Genomic DNA, 21479 nt, shown 5'->3' on the forward strand with positions numbered 1-21479 from the left:
GGCCCTCGGCCTGGCCGAGGAAGCTGAACTGGGGAGGGGTCGGCGTGGTCTGAGAGGGGCCGTGAGGTCGGCGAGGTCGGCACAGACGCTGGTCGGGTGGAGGCGGCCTCGGGGGCGGAGGCCCGGCGGCCAGTGAGGGTTGAGCAGGGACACGGTGGTCCCGTGGCCCTGGGCTGGGTGCTTCCGGTCACAGCTCCGGCGAAAGGCGGAGCCCGTGGCTCCTCGCTGGATGTGGTCTCATTCTACCCACATGACAGAGAGAAGACGGTGCAGACGCACTGCCCGAGAGGCAGGGGCCCCAGGTGACCAGCGCTCAGTCCCCGGCGGTGAGGAGCCCTGCCCTGGGACACAGACCCCACCAGAGAGGACCACTGCCGTGGGAGCTGCTGAGACGGGGTGTTCGTTACAGCAGCACGCCTCTGCGGCCCGCCTGCATGCCGGTGCTCACACCCGAGCTTGCACATCTGTGCTCACACATCTCTGCATGCACACCTGTTCTCACACTTCTGTATGCACACCTGAGCTTGCACATCTGTGCTCATACCCTCTGCATGCACACCTGAGCTTGCACATCTGTGCTCATACCCTCTGCATGCACACCTGAGCTTGCACACCTCTGCATGCACACCTGTGCTCACACACTTCTGCATGCACACCTGTGCTCACACTTCTGCATGCACACCTGTGCTCACACTTCTGCATGCACACCTGAGCTTGCACACTTCTGCATGCACACCTGTGCTCACACTTCTGCATGCACACCTGAGCTCGCACATCTCTCTGTCGAGGCACTTGCGTTGGTGGCTCCTCCCTCTTCCCAGGGCCCAGAAGTGGAGGCTCCTCTTGCTCCTCCTCCTCCTCCTCCCCCCGGCCGGACTTCCTGTTGGCGCGGCGATGAGACTCTCCATGAGGCGTCTGTGGCTCCGTGTCTGGGAGGGGGCACCGGCGGACTGTGTGGCGTGTCCATCCTCTCCTGGGGCACCCGTCACGGCGTGGGTCTCCTCGCCCTGCACACTGACCGAACGCACCGGCCCTCGTCGGCTCGCACGGGGCGGCGCCCGGACCGGGGACAGGCCCCACCCCTGTGCCCTCAGGAGGGGCCGGGGCCGAGGAGGCGGCGTCCTCCGTGGGAGTCGTCCGTCACCCGAGCGGGGATTAGAAAGTAGATTTACCGCTCTTCCTAAAAGTCAGAACTAGAGACGAGCAAACACAACAGCAGATGTGGAGGAACGTAAGTAGAAACACTATTTTACGATAACGTGTGCTGAGCTACGTTTATGTGCTGGAAACTATGAAAAATAGCTCTCTCTGCATGATTTAACGTTCGCCGCCTCGCACACAGCCGAGGTTCGGGGGAGCAGATGCTCCCGGCGCCTCTGGCCTTCGGGGAACCTTCCGGGGACCCGGATCCTCCCGGAAGCCCGTGCGTGTGCCCGCTGCGCAGGTCCTGCCTCCCCGCCCCCCACGGAGGGCATCCCTGGGGCTCGGGGACCCCCGGCCAGAGCCCAGCAGGGACGTGTGCTGATGGAGGTCCCCTCCAGGCACCAGGACACGGCGTCTCCGAGGAGACTGTGCTCTGTGCGTGGACGCCCTCCCGTGGGGAGCCGCGTCCAAGGTGGCGGTCCCTCACGTCTGCCCGTGAGAAAGCAGAGCTGGCGGGAGGTGCTGTCCCTGCTCTGGCCGGCAGCCGGCTGAGTTCCCGTAGGGACGAGGGTCCTGATGAAAGGGCTGCAGACACCTGCGTGGTCCCTGAAGGTGGGGGAAGCGGCAGTGCTTTAAAACCGGATGGGGCCCGGCTGCGTGGCGCAGGGGTTCAGTGTCGACCTATGAACCAGGAAGTCATGGTTTGATTCCAGGTCAGGGCACATGCCCTGGTCGTGGGCTTGATTCCCCAGGAGGCAGCTAATCCCTGATTCTCTCTCATCATCAATGTGTCTCTCTCCCTCTCCTTTCCTCTCTGAAGTCAATAAAAGAATATATTAAAAAAGAAAAGAACTGGATTGGGCCCTGGCCAGTGGCTCAGTGGTTAGAGCTCCAGCCTGTGCACTGAAGGGTCTCAGGTTCGATTTCCGGTCCAGGGCACATACCTGGACCTTGGTCAGGCCATCCATGTCTCTCTCTCTCCTGGATGTTTCTCCGGCCTTGGTCAGGCCATCCATGTCTCTCTCTCGCCTGGATGTTTCTCTTTCCCCCCTCTCTACCTCTTCCCTCCCACTTTCTCTGAAAAGCAGCGGGAAAAATATCCTCAGGTGAGGGTTAACAAAAACAAAACAAAAACTAGATGGGTTCGGAGGGTTTCCCTCGGGGTTTCCGAGGACCCCATAGACGGGGTGGGGGGCTGCGGCTGGCGGAAGGCGCCCTGGAGGGCAGTGTGGCCAGAGCCAGTGGTGGCCACAGGGTCACAGCCGCCTTCTGCGAGCCGGCCGCCGGCCGCCGGTCCCCCTCCAGGGCCCGTCTCTTCCTAGCATCGGCGTGTTTGGGCGGCGCCGGCTGCTGGCGTTGGTGTCAGGGTGACTGTGGCCCCACTCCATGAGAGGAGAGTGAAATGCAGAGCGACTGGGGAGGAGGGCGGGATGTGAACTCAGAGCTCAGATGCCTTTAAAAACTTTTTAAAAATTAATTTCAGAGAGGAAAGGAGAGGGAGAGAAAGAGAAAAACAGCAATGAGGAGAGAGAATCATGGACCGGCTGCCTCCTGTACGCCCCCTACTGGGGACCGACCTCACAGCGGAGCAGGTGTCCTGACTGGGATTGGAACCACGGCCTCCTGGGTCATAGGTCGGCACTCAACCACAGAGCCACCCGGCCGGGCTCAGACACCTTTGACACCAGCAGTCTCTCTCTCTCACCTCCTCTTCTGGGCTTGGAGACCAGAGGTCAGGGTTCACGCCTTTCCCCTCATTTTCGTGCGACTAACCAAACCTTCTGTCCCGGTTAATAATGCGATCTGAGCGGGTTGTACACGCGATTGCAAAATTCCTCTCAGGAACACAAGGACAGAACGTGCTGCCTTTGGAAACGGGAAGCGGAACATGTGACTTGTCAGCCCCATCGTGCTTTCACCCAATCACAAACCCGTGGGCACACGTGTCCGTGCGTGCACCTGTGGTCTCGTGTGCCCATGCGGTCATGTGTGTGCACACATGTGATGCCTAAGGCCAGTCGCCCACTTCGGAATCTGTGGCGGAAACAGAAGATCACAGAGGCGTGTGATCGTAATTACCGCCTTCATAGGAGGCACTCCCCCCGGAGTCCCCCATAGGGAGGCGACGGAGGGTACGATGAGCAGGAACCCCGGGAAGCACGTGCAGATCTCCGTGCCGACCTCGGACCTGGGCTCCGTGCGCTCAGCATACCGGAGCACGCCTCGGAATATTTCAGACGTCGTTGACCTCGGTGATTGAGCCCGGGCTGGGGAGGCCCATTTGCATAGACGCGGCCGTATATTGTAAATAACTACGTGGGACACTGTGTATTTTTCCGTAAGACGCAGTGCGATGAGCTCGGCACTAAATCACGCCGATCAGACAAAGCGCCGGATCTCTCCCCGCGCCGTGTTTTCTTTACGGCGCCTTCTGCGGGGAAGACATCCTGCCTCCGAGAGCACACGCATTAGCGGCCTGATTCATGCGGCGACACGCGGCGGATCCGAGCACGTTATGGATCTCCCAGGGACACAAACAGCCCGGCGAAACCATCACCTGGGGATGTTCATTGAGTGAATATTTTACAGACACACTCCTTTTATATTTATATCATAATTTAGTGCGATGACGATTTTTTTTAGCCGCGTTGGCAGTTTTTCTTTTTTATAATGGCATTATATTTGTGAGCCTATTAAGTGCATATGGGATAAACTACAGAAAAAAATATTTTTCATAATTCCTCAGGGTGCCGGTAGCAAAAAAAAAAAAAAAAAAAAAAAAAAAAATATATATATATATATATATATATATATATATATATATATGTGTGTGTGTGTGTGTGTGTGTGTGTGTGTATCTCCGCAAAACAAAACCATATTGGCTTAGAAAAATGTTAATAAAAGGTCAAGCAGAACTTTCCGGTGCTTAGCGTGACAGCCAGGGGAACGGGCGGGGGCCTTTGTGTGAACTGTGTGCTGAGAGGGCGGGATGTGGGGGGTCTGTGGGGTCTCCAGGAGGATGCCGGCTCCTGAGGTCGCTTCTGAAAGGGGGTCAGACCCCCCGGCAGGCCTGGGAGTTTTAACAAAGGATCACAGTGGCGTGTGGCTCCCGTCTTCACCCACCTCCCAGCCACGGGAGCCGTCAATGCTGGGCTGCTGGCATCGGCGGGGCACGGGTGCCTCCCCAGCTGGGCTCCTTTGCGGGGATCTGGGGAGTGAATGGTGGAAATTGGGGTGCTCCTCCCGTGTCCGTCCTCTGAGGCAGAAAAGCACAGCTGCCCCTCCAATCCAGAGGGAGAGGCCGGTGCCCGGGCAGGCCGGGCAGTGCCCAGGAGCGGAGTGTGGCAGCGGGCAGAGCGGAGCCATGTGGACCCGGTTACTGTCCCCCCCCCCCTCAAGCTCAGGCAATAGGGGCACGGGGTGAGAACATGGTGGGGAAAAAGAAAACGGTGAAATCATGTATTTCTTAGTCTCCCCTCTCCTCATTCTTTTCGGAGGACTTACAAACACGAGAGAGCAGCAGCCATGGCTGGCATTCTTATGTCGCGGTTGCGTGTGCCTCGGAGCGTGTTTCAGGCAAACCCACCCTGTGGTTCTGACGTCTCACATGGCAGGCTCTCAGCGAGGAAGCGGGCACTGTTTGTGCCTTGCTCTTTATCACTTAGAAATCTGTACGTGTCGCTAGGTGCATGTCTGTCACATTTATCGTTAGCGACGCTATTGTGCACAGATTATTTATGTGAAACTAGAGGCCCGATGCACGAAGATCCGTGCAAGCATGGGCCTTCCTTCCCCTGGCTGCCGGCACCTTTGCTCGGGCCAGAGCTGCCTTCCTGCCTTCCCATGCTGCCCAGAGCCCAGGGCGATGGGGAGGTGCGGAATGCCTGGATGACACAAGTGTCCCAACCCTGGCTGCTCAGCATCGGTGTATGCAAATTAGCTCACCATATTTGTTGGGTTAATATGCATACTCACTCCTGATTGGCTGGTAGGCATCATGAAGGTAAGGTCAATTTGCACCTTTCCGTTTTATTATTGTATGCATAGTTTCCTCCTCTTGGTTGGACACTCGGCTGGTTTTTGATAGCAGCGGACAACCTTCCAACTAAGTCTTTATACACATCCGTGACTGACGTTTACGAATTTTGGTAGTATTGACAGATGACCCCTCATTAAGGTTACCCCATTTACCCCATCACTGAAAGGAGTCATTTCCCCATTCCTTTACGACTCTCCGTGTTACCACTGTTTTCATCTTCACCGGTACGGGGCGAACGTGACCTCTTGTTGTTTTTCTATTAATGTATTTTTATTGATTTCAGAGAGGAAGGGGGAGAGAAAGAGAGAAATAGAAGCGTCCATGATGAGAGAGAATCATGGATCGGCTGGCTCCTGCACGCCCCACAGGGGAATGGAGACCGAAATGCGGACATGTACCCGGCCTGGGAACCGAGCCGTGACCTTCTGGCTCGACCACGCAGCCACGGCCGCCGGGCTCATTTCTGTGTTAATTGGCATGCCTTTGGTCAATAATGAGGGGGAGCACCTCTTATCCGTGGGCTTATTTCATCCTTTTGCGAGTCGCTATTTACGTCCCCGGTACGCTGCTTTCTTCTGGGACGTGGGTGCGTGTTATTCGCTGGAGAGAAAGCTTGTCTGCGGGGGCGTTCACCGCTCCGTTACGCACGTCGAAAACACCGCTCCCGGCTTCGGTTCACCTCTCCGTTTCAGAGTGGCATTTCCCACATATGGCCATTTTAAATCCGCCCGGTGCAGATCTCGCTCTCGCTCTCCTCCCCCCGGTCTCTGCATTTGGCGTTGGGCGTACAGAGAGCTCTCCCATCCCGCGCCGTTATGTAAATGTGCTTTTATAGCTTCGCTTAGAAATTTGCATCTTTAGCTCCGTTTTAATGCACGGACGAGGCGGGGCGCCGACGTGGCTTGTCTGCTGAACGAGAGGCAGGTTGTACCTGTGTCCTCACCGAAGGCCCACACGCTCCCCACGGGTGGAAGTGCCTTCGCGTTAAAATTAAACGTGTGTGTGCGCGCGCGAGCCCGCGTCTGTGCTCTCGGCTCCGCGTGTCGCTGTTTTAATCACTGCAGGTTCCTGCAGGACGTGGTTGATTGAGCGGTCCCCTCCCACTGCTCGCTCTCCTCCTCTTTCCCTTCAGAAATGTTCCTGGGATATTTTTAAGCTTCTTTTTACTTTCAAATGAAACCTGAAATCAACGTGACACCCTATCAAACCATTTTGATGGGATTTTGATGGGACGCGCATCCCGCTGCAAGGTGAGAGGGGAGGCTGGCGGTGATTGACAGGCTTCCTTCCGGAGCGGGAGCCGGCCTCCCCTGCCGCCGCCGTTTCCCGGGGCACCGGCGGGTCCCAGTCTCGGACGCCATGAGGGGCCTTACAGACGTGGACACCCTCCCTGAAGGAGCCGCCTCGGTGACCCCCTGTGCCCAGGTGCCAGCTCGGCGACACTGTAACGGAACAGGGATGGGGTGGTTGGCTAACGCTGAATCCTAAGTCTAACTATTGTGCAGGCCTTGGCCCGGCGGGCGTGGCTCCGCGGAGGAGCGTGGACCTGTGAACCAGGTCAGGGTTCGATTCCATTTCAGAATGGTCAGGGCCCAGGCCCAGGTTGTGGGCTCAGTCCCCAGGGTGGGGCGTGCAGGAGGCAGCCGACCCTTGGTTCTCTCTGATCATGGATGTTTCTCTCTCTCTCCTCCCTTCCTCTCTGAAGTCAATAAAAATATATTAAAAAAAGGTATTTATGAGAATTACTTCCGTTGAAATGTTATATAGAAAACCGGGCGTCAGCACTGTATGGACATGCATTCTGTCCACAGGCATCGCAGGCGAGGAGGAGCAGGTGCGGGAGCTGGGGCCAGGGCGGGTGTGTCTGGGGAGGGAGCAGCCGCTCCATAACCCGGTCAGCCTCCCTGCGGCGGGAGCGCGGGGGCAGCGGGCAGGCGGGCGGTGCAGTCCCGCACGCGGCCGCCGGGTGGCAGTGTGCGCCCGCGGACCCGCACCGGCCGGCCGCTGACCTCCGCCACCCGCTCCTCCCGTTCACCAGGCACCTCGCACTGGGCACCCGCCGGGCACCGGACACCGCTGACCTCTGCCGGCCCCATATATATGCATGTGCATGCATGTACATGCATGCGTGACCGTGTATATGTGGCTGAATGTGTGAATGTATGTATATGTGCATGTATACGTATATGTGTACACGTGTGTGTATGAATGTGTGAGATAATGTGTGTATGTGTGTGAATGAGTGTGTGTATGTGTTTGTGTGTGTGTGTGTATGTGCTGACATTGCCCGCAGTGAAAAAGTGGTCTGTAATCTATGGATCTGGGACTGTATTCTCTCTGCCCTTCCTCCCTCCATCCCCCCCACTCCTTTCTTGGCTGGGAGGTCACTGTGCCCTCAGGGTCCCAAGGAGACTACGCTCACAGGGCCCTCCTGGACAACACCAGGAGGACCAGGCCAGCCCTGCCCACGGCGATGGGCCTGGCATGGCTGCCACCCTGAGGGGCGAGGCGAACGGGTGAGGCTGTGGGGTGCTGGCTAAGACCCTCCCCTGTGGCTGCACCCTCTCCCCCTCCCACACCCGCTCCTGCTCGGGCCTGTGCTTCCCAGCCCCCCAGCGGCACAGGATCTCCAGGGCTCAGCCGGCCACTGTCCTCTGCGGAGGCTTTCCAGTGGGAACGGCAGAGAGGCCCTCGGTTTTCTGTGTGGAAGGATACTTATTATTATTATTATTTATTATTTTTAAAAAATATGTTTTCATTGATGTCAGAGGAAGGGAGAGGGAGAGAGAGAAACATCAATAATGAGAGAGAATCACGGACCGGCTGCCTCCTCACGCCCCTCACTGGGGATGGAGCCTGCAACCCGGGCCTGTGCCCTGACCGGGAATGGAACCGTGACCTCCTGGTTCCTGGGTCAACACCCAGCCCCTGAGCCCTGGGGCCGGGCCGAGGACGTTTAAAGGCCCAGGTCCTTACCGAGGAGCTGGCCCTGCCCTGGGGTCTCACCCTCAGGACCTCCCTCAGCTCATCACAGCCCCGCCTCTCCCCGCCGTCCCACAATCTAATTACTCAAAATTGCACGGCTTTATTGCTCCAGTCCAACGCGGGCAAACACCCAGATAATGAACAATTATTTATGACAAATTATCACCTGGACGCACACAATGAGCAGCGTCTCCTCCATTCCGGGAAGGCGGAAACCCCTCCCTGAGACACGGGCGGGCCGCCGTCTCCCGTGGGACCCAGGGGTGCGGGCGGAGGCGGGGCACCCCGCTGGCGGCTCCTGTGTGCCCACCCGGGCTCAGTCCCGGGGCCCCCCCGCTCCCCGCGTCTCCTCCGAGCACGGGGGGCTGACAGCACTAACGGATGCGCCCTGCCCCACTGACCGCATTTGCGTTTACCTTTTAAAACGGTGTATTACGTGAAAGGGAGCTGAACTCCGCGTGCTGCCGCTGTGGGCTCGCCGACAACCGGTCCGGCGCGTTAGCCGTCTCCACGGTTCTTCCCGCCACCAGCCTCCGCGCCCAGCTAATTACAACGTGCAGCCTCACAATCAAATTATTCAAAATTGCATTTCTTTATTGCATATTGCTAAAACCCAAGACAAGCAAACATCAAGATAATAAACAGTTATTTATTGCAAATTATTACCTAATATATAAGATTAACAGCTTGTAACTATTAAGATTAATACATGTGGTAAACTGTATTTATTATACTTATTTCGTAGCAAATATCTTTGTATAAAACATATGTTTATGTATTGCAATTAATGAGAAAAAGTGTAAGATTAACAATTTATGTTGGGTTTTGTCCTTAGATTTATGCGCACCGTAAAACTTATTTATTGCACTTATTAAAAGTATTTACTGATGGACTTTTAGATGCTATATTTTTAATGCGCAAATATAAACTAAAGGGGTATTAAATTACAGAACGGAAAAGTGTAATCCAAAGTCAGAGAATCTAACTGTTTTCTGCTGTAAATCTGCTTTAGAAAGATCATCACCAGAATTCCCGCATCTGTAAAGAGTGGCCTTTCTATTCGCACTGAGTTCCAACGAGTTCCCCCCTGAACGGCCCTTTTCATCATTAAAACCCAGCTCACCGTCCTGCTCTTAGAGATAAATGCAAGAGCGGTGTAGGCAGCAGAGCCCTCCCATTTCACGATGAGACGCTGACTTACCGCTGGTGGGAAGAGCGTGGTGGGCAGGTCCCAGGGAGGCGAGGGCGCGGGCGGGTGGGCGGGCGGGCATCTGGGGGGTAGTGGCTGGCGGAGAGGCAGCAGCGGGTGGGACCCCCTCGCCCGGCGGGCACCCTGGGTGCAGATGGGGCAGGTGCAGCCAGAGCCGCTCACGAAGGTGGTGCTCAGCTGTGAACCTGGAAGAGAGGCTCGAGGCTGCTCTGCCGGGAAGGGAGGGGCTCACCGGCAGCAGGAGAAACCTCATGGGAAAATGCCGAGTTCACGAAGGAATTGTGGGAGAGAGAGCTGTCCTGTGGCCAGGCACCCCTCCCGACCAGCACATGTCCCCTGCCCGCCCCAGACCCATACCTATTATTATTAATGATCTACACTGATGAAAGAGAAAGATGCAAATTGACTGTACCTCTGTGACGCCCATGACACCCACCAGCCAATCAGGAGTGAGCATGCAAATTAACCCAACAAAATGGCGGATTAATTTGCATAGGCAGGCCCAGAGTGAAGGCTGAAGACTGAAGGCTCTGCTTTGGCCCCGTCCCTGGTCCCGAAGGAAAACGGTGCTGGCAGCCAGGGGAAGGAAGTGCTATTGCACAAATCTTTATACAGTGGGCCTCTCGTACTACGTAATACCATAATTAACACACACATAATAACCCAAGAACACACTCTGTGAGCTCAGCTGGTGTGGCTCAGTGGTTGAGTATTGACCTATGAACCAGGAGGTCACGGTTCGATTCCCGGTCAGGGCACATGCTCAATCCCCAGTGGGGGGCGTGCAGGAGGCAGCCGGACCGTGATTCTGTCTCACCATGGATCTTTCTCTCTTTCCCTCTCCCTTTCTCTCTGAAATAAATGAAAAAATATTTTAAAAAACCACATAAAGCTGTTGTTTTGTGTGGCAGCATCGGGGTGCTGTTTGGTGCTGCTGTCCTGGGGGCCGCTGTCTGCATCCTGGGTGCCTGTCCATGTGGGTTCTGTCTCCCTCCGGAAGGTGCCCGTGGCCTGGGCGTCAGGGGACAGAGGGAGCTGGCCGCGGCCCCAAACTCTCTCCTGGGGATGCACTCACGGACAAACCCCTTTGTTCCTGCTGACACGCTCTTTCTCTGATTGGGTGTGGGAGAGGGGCGCTCTGTGTGACTGAAGTCCGTCACCTCGGTCGGTGTCCGGTGGGCCCTGCAGACGATGCGTGTTCTGCCGCTGAGGGCGGCTTGTCCTGTCAATGCGGCTCATTCAGTGGGTGATGGTGTGGGAGGCCGTCCACATCCGGCTGCTTCCCGTCCAGCTGCTGGGAGAGGGGACTCGGGGACCCTGCACGGCGGAGTGTCTCTCCCCGGCAGCTCCCCGTCCCCCCTGCACAGATGCAGCGCCTCGTGGGGTGACTGCACGCTGTCCTCCGTCTGCACCTGCGTGTGAGAACCACGTGCACAACACGCGGTTCTCCCTCCGCGGCCCCTCCTGGTCCTCGGCCTCCTCGGCCCTGGTCCTTCTCTCCGCTCCGGAGCCGGTTTAGCCGACGTGGCCGAAACCGGGGTTTTCCTTTAGGGTTTGCAGGACACGCCTTTTCCTCCACCCGCTTTCAACCTGCCCAGCTGTTGTATTCAAAGTGAGGTTTTTTTTTTTCTTCTTTTTTCTTTGTTGTTGTTAATCCTTCACCGAGGATATTTTCCCCATTGATTTTTAGAGATAGTGCGGGGGAGAGGGGGAGAGAAAGAGAGAGAGAGAGAGAGAGAGAGAGAGAGAGAGAGAAGCATGATGTGAGAGAGACACATTGGTTGGTTGCCTCCTGCATGTGCCCCAACTGGGGCTGGGGATCGAACCTGCCACCCTCCGGGGCACTAGCTGGTGCTCTAACCACTAAGCACACAGGCCAGGGCTAAGTGAGTGAGTTTCCTGTTGACAGCATGTAGTTGGGTCATGTTTTTTTTTTTTTTTTTTAAATATATTTCATTGAGTTTTTACAGAGAGGAAGGGAAAGGGAGAGGGAGAGAGAGTTAGAAACATCGACGAGAGAGAAACAACGATCAGCTGCCTCCTGCACACCCCCACCGGGGATGTGCCCGCAACCAAGGTACATGCCCTTGACCAGAATCAAACCTGGGACTCTTAAGTCTGCAGGCCGACGCTCTATCCACTGAGCCACACCGGTTAGGGCAGGCCATGTTTTAAAAATCCATTTCTGCCATCTCTTTTAACTGGTGTATTTAGGTCGTTTACACTCACTGTGATTTTTAGCTGGTTAGTACGTAATCCTGCCGTGTGAGTGTGTGTTTTCTTTCTCTTGTCTTCCTGTGGGTGACGTGAACAATTTTTTTTTTTTTTTAAAGAATCCCACTTGGATTTATCTGTGTTGCTTGAGCGTATATGTTTTGTACGTTTTTGGCGCTTGCTCCGGAGTGTACAATCGTCACGTGTGACTTGCCGGAGTCTTCTGGTCTTGTCACTGCACCAGTTTGAGCGCCGTGTAGACGCACTGTCCTCCTCCGCCAGGATGCCCCGGCCCGGCCCGGGCGTGCCCCTCCCCGTGGGCATGGCTCTCCGGCCACAATGCCCATCGGCCCCCATTGTCTCGGGAGACGTGCCCTCGCCGGCGGGTTATTCTTAGCCTGCGATGCCGATGCGGTGAGCGGCCTGAATGGGACTCGGCCCAGGCGGGGGAGGGAGAGATGATTCATTACGGCGGGCGCTCTAATTCCAGGAACGGGCAAATGGCACCGCATTCTGGGTGCCGCCCGCACAGATAGCATTGTTCCCACCTGCCTCTCCCCGCGGGCGGGAACTAGAGCGGCTTTGTGTGCGAGGGAGGGCTGGGGCTCCGGGGACCGTGCCTGTGACCCTGGGCGGGCGGGGAGGCCACAGTTCAGAGTCTCCGTGGCCAGGAAAAGAGGTCTTAGGGCCCCTGTCCCATCAAGGCCCCCAGCCCTGATTTCACCCCCCGCTTCACCCCCACTTTCCATTCTCCTGGCTTCTCCGGACTCTGCCTACCTGCCCCTCCAGGCCCGGCCAGGGCCCCTCCTCAGGAAGCCCACAGGCTCCTGGGCTCCCTGCCCGCCTCCCGGCCTGGCCGGGCACCCCCGCACGTGCAGGCAGCCCCAGGCGAGGCCTCCCGGGCTGTGGCGGGCCCCACGCCCTCCACCTGGCGCCTCCTGGGGCGGGGACTCCCTCAAACTCTGAGCCCACGTGGCCGGGCCCAGGCGGCAGGCCGTGGAGCCGCCCGGGGGGGTGGAGAGGGAAGGGACCCAGCGCGGTGACCGCTCGATCCTCCCCCCTCGGCAGGCCGTGGCCAGGCCGCTGGCGGCGTGGCGAGGAAGACGCCGGGTCAGCCGGGAACACGTGCCTCCGCCCTCTCAGAGGCGCCTGCACCCACCGCTGTGCCTGGGGCCCAAGGTCACGGGACACAGGCCGACGTTCAAGGGCAATGTCCCCGCCCGGTGTCCCCCCGGGAGCACGCCTCAGGCCCCACCGAGGGAGGCACTGCTGCGCCCGCAGCACGTGGCACGGCGTGGCTTTGCGTGAAGAACGCACGGGAGGAGCGCTGCCAATCACGGGCCCGGGCCGATAGGAGAGGACCCGACGGGGGCCGGGTTTTCGCTGGCGTTTCGTTGGTTCAAACCCCTTCTGCTGACGCTGTGTCCCCGGAGCCACCGGCCCGGGCCAAAATACCGCCGTTTCAAATGTTCGGGAGGAGGGGCCGGGGATCCGTGAGGCTGAGGTGCCGGTGCCGAGTGGGGCCCTCTCCTCTCACGGAGCTTTGGGAGCGTGTCTGGATGCCAAGTGTGAGACGGCGTAGACTCCAGTGGAGGCAGTGCCCACAGGGTGGGGCGGGTGCTGGCCGCGGGGGACCTCTGAGCGGAGGGCCGAACGCGGCGTCTGAGCCGTGGGCTGGAGAGAGGACGGGTGTGAGTGAGTCCGAGAGGCTGGGCCTGGGCACCGGCGTGGACTCAGCGAGCCGGACCAGGACGGCTCAGGTCCTGCCGAGGCGGCCCAGAGGGCGGCGGGTGACGGTTAGTGTCTCACCCGCGTGCGCACGCGTCTCAGCACGGGCGGGCTGGCCTCGGGGCCGGAGCCGCGGGAGCTGGACGCTCAGGGCCCCGGTGCTGGGCTGGCCACCGTGTGAGCCTGAGGGCGGAGCGGCGCTCCGAGGAGGGCGTGTGGCGAACAGAGGACCTGACAGCACGTGGCCCAGGGTCACCCACAGGCTCAGGGTCACCCAGAGGGAGAGGGTCACCCAGAGGGAGAGGGTCACCCACAGGCTCAGGGTCACCCAGAGGGAGAGGGTCACCCAGAGGGAGAGGGTCACCCAGAGGCTCAGGGTCACCCAGAGGGAGAGGGTCACCCAGAGGCTCAGGGTCACCCAGAGGGAGAGGGTCACCCAGAGGCTCAGGGTCACCTAGAGGGAGAGGGTCACCCACAGGCTCAGGGTCACCCAGAGGGAGAGGGTCACCCAGAGGGAGAGGGTCACCCAGAGGCTCAGGGTCACCCAGAGGGAGAGGGTCACCCACAGGCTCAAGGTCACCCAGAGGGAGAGGGTCACCCAGAGGGAGAGGGTCACCCAGAGGCTCAGGGTCACCTAGAGGGAGAGGGTCACCCACAGGCTCAGGGTCACCCAGAGGGAGAGGGTCACCCAGAAGCTCAGGGTCACCTAGAGGGAGAGGGTCACCCACAGGCTCAGGGTCACCCAGAGTGAGAGGGTCACCCAGAGGCTCAGGGTCACCTAGAGGGAGAGGGTCACCCAGAGGCTCAGGGTCACCCAGAGGGAGAGGGTCACCCACAGGCTCAGGGTCACCCAGAGGGAGAGGGTCACCCAGAGGCTCGGGGTCACCCAGAGGGAGAGGGTCACCCACAGGCCCAGGGTCACCCAGAGGCTCAGGGTCACCAGAGGCCCAGGATCACCCTTCTCCTTCCTTCCTCCCTCCCCCCCCACCCCCCTCCCTCATGCCTCTGCTTCATTCATTCAACAGACAGTCCCAGGCTCCAGTGCCAGGCTCCCCACGAGCACGAGGCTGACGTAGAATTCCCTGAGACGCTTCATGGACCAGCTCACAAGCCGGGGTCAGGGGTCAGAAGCCGGGCGGGGGTGGGGGGCTCTGTGTGGGCACCTTGGCTGGTCCTGGCGCCTCTGGAAACCGGGCGGCTGCGCCTGAACGCCGGCAGCCAGCGGGCTCCGGGCCATGGCCCTGCTCCGGAGTCTGGACCGGATCCCGGTTCCGGGCGGCGCCAAGCTTCGCCGAGGCGCGAGGCGGGCGGCGGGCGCGCACCTGGCCGGACGGCCCCGCCGAGGTCCCTCCCGGCCGCGCTAATCCATCACGCCGCCCGCCGCACCGAGGGAGCGGATGATCTATTTGGTACACGGCCCATAACGGGATTCCGTTTTAGCTCCGATTGTGGCTCTACCTTCCCGGGGACGGTATTGACACGGCGCCGGCTCAGCCCACTCCCGTCCGCCTTTGTCTGGACGCACACTCACCAGACGCTTAATTTGTCATCGCCCCGGAGGTATCAGAACTAATGAGCGTTGTTTGAATAGACTTTTTCCAGTTCATCTAGCACACTTCGGGGTAATCACTCAGCTTCTGTTTGCTCCGGGACCGGGGCATTGTGGGAAATGGAGAAAATAACGGTTAAAAAAAGCAGCGTGAATGGGGAGCGGCCGCTGGCTCTGAAAAGCCCCAGAGATGTTATTTTTTTAGGGAATGGACGACGGAGACACCGCAGAGTGTGGCATTACCGCTCAGCACCGGGGAGGAGCCCGCAAAGTTTCCGTTTTCAATTCGTCAGGAGTCCTACCTGGCCTCCGGCCGCTCGCAGCCGGCCATCTTTATTTTTATTTTTATTTTTATTATTGTTTTAAAAAAATGTTTTATTGATTTTTTTTTACAGAGAGGAAGAGAGAGGGATAGAGAGTCAGAAACATTGATGAGAGAGAATCATCGATCAGCTGCCTCTTTACACGCCCCCTACCGGGGATGTGCCTGCAACCAAGGGGAGTGGGGGTGGGGCTGGGGAACCCATGCTCACCGCCCTGTGCACGCCGCCCGGTGCATACCTCCCCGCAGCCAGGTGCGCGGCCAGGTGAGCGGGCTGTGTGCGTGGCCAAGTGAGCGGCCAGGTGAGCGGGCTGTGTACACTGCCAGGTGCGCGGCCAGGTGAGCTGGGTGTAGACCTGCCTGCCGTCCCTTCCAGCCCCGCCCGTGGCCTGTGCGTGGGGCACGATCCGTCCCCACCCGCTTCCTTCTGAGGGGAGGAAGCCGGGCTCTGACCAGGAGAGGGCCCGTCACCCTGCAGGGGAAGCGGCACCCCCACGCGAACCCCGGCCAGGAGGGCGGGGAAACATCTCCCCAGTCCCAGGAGAGGGGCAGCGGCCCTCATCCCAGGGGCTTGGCTCCCCGTGGACAGCCCCCGGCTGGGGCCGCACCCTCACAGAGCAGCGGGCAGTGCTGACCACTCGGCCCGAGCACTCACCCGGGAGGAAGGCCGGCCGGGCTGCTTCCTCCACGTCTGCCTCCGCTGAGCCTCCGACGTGAGCCCTGATTTACCCGGCGGGGGCGTGGGCTGGAGTGAGATCTCTGAGAGCACCAATCACAGCCATTGTTGTTGTTTGTTTTTTATTATTAAACCACAGCCCGATGCACGGAGTTCTTGCAAGGACTTTGCCCTCACCACCGCAGTGGCCACCTCTGCCTCGGCCCCGCCCGCCCGCCACCAGTTTGTCTGGAAGGAAGGATGCCCAGAAGGACGTCGGGTCTCATGGGCACATCCCCAGGGATGCTCTTGTTATCCACGCGTTGGGGTCATGCTGGGCAATAGCATTACACGGCCTTCAGTGTTCGGCTTTCTAATGGGGCTGTGGTCGGCAAACTCATTCGTCCACAGAGCCAAATAGCAACAGTATGATGAATGACATTTCTTTGGAGAGCCACATTCTTTATTTTATTTTTAAACATGTTGGTTTTTTACAGAGAGGAAGGGAGAGGGATAGAGAGTTAGATACATCGATGAGAGAGAATCACCGATCAGCCCGGGGGGGGGGGGGCAGCGGCCCTCATCCCAGTGGCCCTCATCCCACTGGGGATGTGCCTGCAACCAAGGTACATGCCCTTTGACTGGAATCGAACCCGGGACGCTCTATCCACTGAGCCAAACCGGTTTTGATAGAGAGCCACATTCTTTAAACTTAAACTTCTTCTAACGCCACTTCTTCAACATAGACTCGCCCAGGCCGTGGTATTTTGTGGAAGAGCCACACTCAAGGGGCCAAAGAGCCATGAGCCGCGGTTTGCCGACCACAGTCGCGCTCCCCACCCAACCTCGCCGCTGTCTCCTCGGTGGCTCCATCCCCCCCCCCCCCACTCTGGTACCGCTGTGCTGAGGTCCAAGTCGAGGGCTTCCATTTCAGCGCTTGATGGGCTAGCATTTTGTCTGGGATTTCTGCGTCGGTGTCCATCCTGTCGGTTGGACCGTGTGCCGTTTTGCTCTGTCGCTCGCTGGTGCGTGGAGTCAGACGGCGCTGGTGCTCCCACCTGCTCATTCCACACAGCATGGCGCTCTCCATCCGCCGCGTGGCCCCCACGGCGGCATCCCACCTCTGCCACGTCTGCGTCGCGTGCCACTGCGTCGCGTGGCCCCCACGGCGGCATCTCACCTCTGCCCACGTCTGCGTCGCGTGCCACGTCCTCTTCACCAGCCGTCCACGGAAGGACACTCCGGCTGTTCCCACGACTGGGCCACCGTGGACAGAGCCACGTGAACGCAGGGGTGTGTACATCTTTACAAATGAGCATTTTCCATTTTTGGGGGCAGATACTCAGAGAAGGAATCGCTGGGTCAGAGGGTAATTATTCTGAGTGCTCTGAAGCCTCCGTCTGTTCTCCGTCGAGGCTGCCCCGGCTCCGTTCCCGCCGCAGCCCCTCCCTCAGGTGCTCTCGCTGCCTCGCTGACGGCGGCCACTCTGACGGGGAGGTGGCGTCTCGGCATGGTCTGGTGCTGGGCCTCGTCTCCTCCGTCTGTGGGCATCGGGGCGTCTTCCTTGCGAAAATGTCTGCTCGTCTTGAGCTGTGCGGGTTCTTTAAGCGTCATTTCTGGGGAAAAAAGAGAAAAAAAAAGCCTTTCCTGCATCGTTAATGGGATCTCGGGGTTTCTATTCTTTGTGTGTGGACGTGGGCGCCCCCCGGCGGGCTTGGCGTGAGCCCCCCGTGGCGGGAGGGGCCGTCCCTGTCCTGCGTGGCCGTCGGACGCCCTGGCGTTTTGTTGAGGGCGTTTGTATCCTCTCCGCCATCGCTCCGCACCGGCCCGCCCTCCTTCCCCCACGCCCGGGGTCAGGGCGGTGCTGGCGTTGTGAGGTCATCCCTCGCGCTCAGTGTTTGGAAGCGACTGAGAAGGGCGGCTGTTCGATCCCTGGATGTTCGGTGGAATCGACTCTCCCTGTCCCCCTCCCGACCTGCCCCGGCCCGCACGCCCCGTCTCCCCCCCCCCCCCCCCGTCAGGGCTCCTGACACGTGGGTCTCTCAGGCGTGTTTGTGGGTTGGGTAGTAGGCGGGGGAGGGGGACACCCTTCGCTGAGCTCTGACTGCCCGACACGTGGATTTGAGGAAGAAATAGAAAAAAGAATGTAGCCGAAACCGGTGTGGCTCAGTAGATGGAGCGTCGGCCTGCGGACTGAAAGGTCCCAGGTTCGATTCCGGTCAAGGCATGGACCTTGGTTGCGGGCACATCCCCTGTGGGGGGTGTGCAGGAGGCAGCTGATCAATGATTCTCTCTCATCAATGTTCCTAGCTCTCTATCTTCCTCTCTCCCTCTCTGTGAAAAACCAATAAAATATATTTTTAAAAAAGAATGTGAATTTCTCTGAAACAATGCAGTTTTCTTCAAAAACCCGGGGCTCCTGGCCCCGTGAGCAGCTCTTCGTCCTGTCCCCACGCGAGCAGGGCCACGTGAGCAGTGCCACGTGAGCAGTGCCACGCGAGCAGTGCCACGCGAGCAGGGCCACGGGAGAAGTTCGCCCCGGTCCCCGCCTCTCCCGGTGTCGCCGACATCGCTGCCTCCCCAGGGGGCTGAGGAGCCGGCCGGCTGTGCACGCGTGTTTGTTCACTGAGCTTCTGTCGGGGACGGCGGCCCAGGGCCTCTGCGGGCCCCCGGACCCCAACGGCCTCTCCGTTTTCAGGGCGCAGGCCCCTCCTCGGCCCCGGGGCACTGTGGACACGGACCGTCCCCCCCAGGGCGGTCCCGAAGCCCCTGCGTGATGGCAGGCCGGCCGGCAGCCGGAGCGGCCGGAGGACGAACAGACCAGACCCGCTCGGCTGATTTTATAAAAATGCAAATCTGAGGCGAGCCGCTCCGAACAGACAGGAGTGAGAGGCCTGGCTCTGCCGAGCAGCTCCCGCAGCCGCTGTCAGGTCTCCGGCGATTTGTCTGGATCTCGTCCGGCCGGCGGCCACTCGCTCGGCTGTGATAAAGAGCGCCCCGTCCGGCCCTCCCCGGCGTCGGGGACTCGCCGCGCACTCCGTGCGCTCGAGTGTCTGGGCGTCCGGGCGTCCGGCGTAATTGGGAGTTAATCACTGCCCTGCTCGCCGCCGCCCCAGGCCGGGCGCCGGGGACACAGATCCGGCTTCCTAATCGCCTCCGATGCCGTGCGGCCGGAGACAGATGACGCCGGCGCCTGGAACCCGCGTTCTTGCTTCGGACGCGAAACTGTAATTAATTTTGCGCCGCGTTTCAGAATTGATCGCGGTCACTCGAATGGCTAATTTTTCATTCATTTCAAAGACCCTGCTTTTTCTCTGTCCCTTTTCCGTAGAGGGATGTGCCCCGTGCTTTAACCCGGGTCGCCCCAGATGACTCATGCCCCCCTCTCTCCCGAGGAGGCGCACCGGGGGTCCAGGCCGGGGGCGCGCTGGTCTCGGTGCCCGCGTTCGGGTGCGTTTCCTGACGCACAGGAGGCGCCGTCGAAGCCGATGACGCGATGGGGAGCGGCTCCCGGCACCCACGCATGCGAGGGGCTCGGAGACGCTCCATTCACACGTCCCATTCAGCATAAGACAATTAAGCACAGTTTCGGCGATAATTACCCTAATTAACGGCACTAATATTTGTATCGAGACGGCGGCAGCAGTGTACCGCTTCGCCGTTTAAGTAACAACAAGGTCCCTCCCGCGTCTCCGTGTTGATAGTCCTTGCGTGGGACTCTTTGTCTGGTGAGGCTCACTGTGAAAATGTTTGTCAGTGAGAGATTGAACAATATGAATGAATTTGATTATGCCACTGTCAGGAGCCCCATGCGTCACCATTCCTTGTTTTTAATCACTCCTGTAAAACCCCGCAGCCGGAGGGCATGGTTTTAATTTGGGTGTCTCGCTAATGAAAAGAAAAAAATAATTGTTTTGCCAGGATTTAATAATAAGCAATAAAATCAGCCAACCAGATTTTACCTCTGCATTCAATCTCTTTTTTATTATAAAACATTTTTGTCCTTTTTTTTTTTTTTTTTTGATTACAGGCGTAGATACGGAGCATTTTACTAATAAATATTTCAGTTTGCTTATGGAGGCTAATGCTGTCATCTGAATATGGAATTATATTTCTTTCATGCTTCATTATCATTTCATGGTGGTAATGACAGGGAGGCGATGGAATATTTACAGGCTTTCCTGGAGACATTTATCCAATACGGTCCCCGAAGGGCACCTGGGCTTAAAGACACATTATCCTTTGTCACGCTCGGCCCGGAACCCCAATTCCTGTCCCCGCCAGCCAGCACCGTGTCCCCCGTCCTCGCTCAGGGCGTCGGCTGAGCCACCCCTCCCTCCCCCGGGGACCTTCGTGCTGGGAGCCGAGGAGAATGGCATCGGGGGTGAGGGGGGGCTGTGGCCTCCGTGGCCGCTGTCTGTGAAATGGGCTGGCGGCAGCCAAAACTGGTGCGGCTCAGTGGATAGAGCGTCAGCCTGCGGGCCGAAGGGTCCCAGGTTCGATTCCGGTCAAGAGCGTGCACCTTGGTTGCGGGAACATCCCCGGTGAGGGGTGTGCAGGAGGCAGCTGGTGTTTCTCTCTCATCGATGTTTCTGATTCTATCCCTCTCCTGTCCTCTCTGTGAAAAATCAGTAATAAAATATACTATAAATAAATAAATAATAAATAAAAAAGGGCCGGCGGTGCACGCCCCAAAGGTGCCCGGGCCCGGCGTGGCCACGTCCCAGGTTTGCCGACGGCGCTGCTCTTCTGTCCGGGCCACGTTCCGGCGGGTCCCGGCTCCGTGGCTGGCCAAGGGCGGGGACCACAGGCCGTGGGAATGACCGCAGAGCTCGCCGGAGCGTACGGCCCACCGCGTGGCTCTCTGAGGGGCGGGGGCCGTGGGGAGGGCCGTGGTCCTCAGGGCCGAGGGCGGGGCCTGCCGGTGCCCGTGGGCTGGCGTCAGTCGGGGGGGAGGGGAGGGCCGGGCCCAGGGGGACGGACAGAGGTGTGCCCGCCGGAGGGCGGTGTCCTCAGCGCCCGGCACCTGGACGGACAGAGGCCCGGGGACGGGAGCGTCTGGCTTTGGAAGGGCAATGGGGAATCCGGGTTTGCCTGGGGAGTTTCCCGATCTTTCCAATATCAGTGATAATCCCACGTTAGACACCGGGCTGGGCTGAGGGTGGCCGGCCGGGCCCAGAGGACAGGGCACTCGTCCTGGGCACCAGGCTGAGGCAGGAGGGCTCGTCCCGCCCGCTGCCCCAGGGATGCCCAGCGGCCAGCCTCCCCGGTCGCAGTCCCTCCGCTGGTTCCTCTGACCGAGGGGCCAGGCGAAGGCCTCTCGTGGCTCAGGGGATGCGACTTCCATCTCTTCCACCGTTCTCCCCCGGCACGGGGCCGCTGGGGCTGTGTGCAGGTCTGTCCTCTGTGTCCGTGTCTGTGGCTCAGCTGTCAGCACCTCGGGGCCTGCGACAGCTCCCTGACGGGGAGCGAGCTGCTGCTGAGGTTGAATGAGGGGAGGACCGGCGGGGGCTGGGCGGGCTCTGGGTGGGCGTCTGCCGCAGGGCTGAGGCTCTGGGCGGCGGCAGTGAGTGTTCACACCTGGTTCCCGCCTTAGCATGGCCACAGTCACCCTGAGCGACGGTGCCCGATGAT

Source organism: Pipistrellus hanaki (genome assembly GCF_964339955.1).
Source record: "Pipistrellus hanaki genome assembly, chromosome: 15".
Classification (NCBI taxonomy): domain Eukaryota; kingdom Metazoa; phylum Chordata; class Mammalia; order Chiroptera; family Vespertilionidae; genus Pipistrellus; species Pipistrellus hanaki.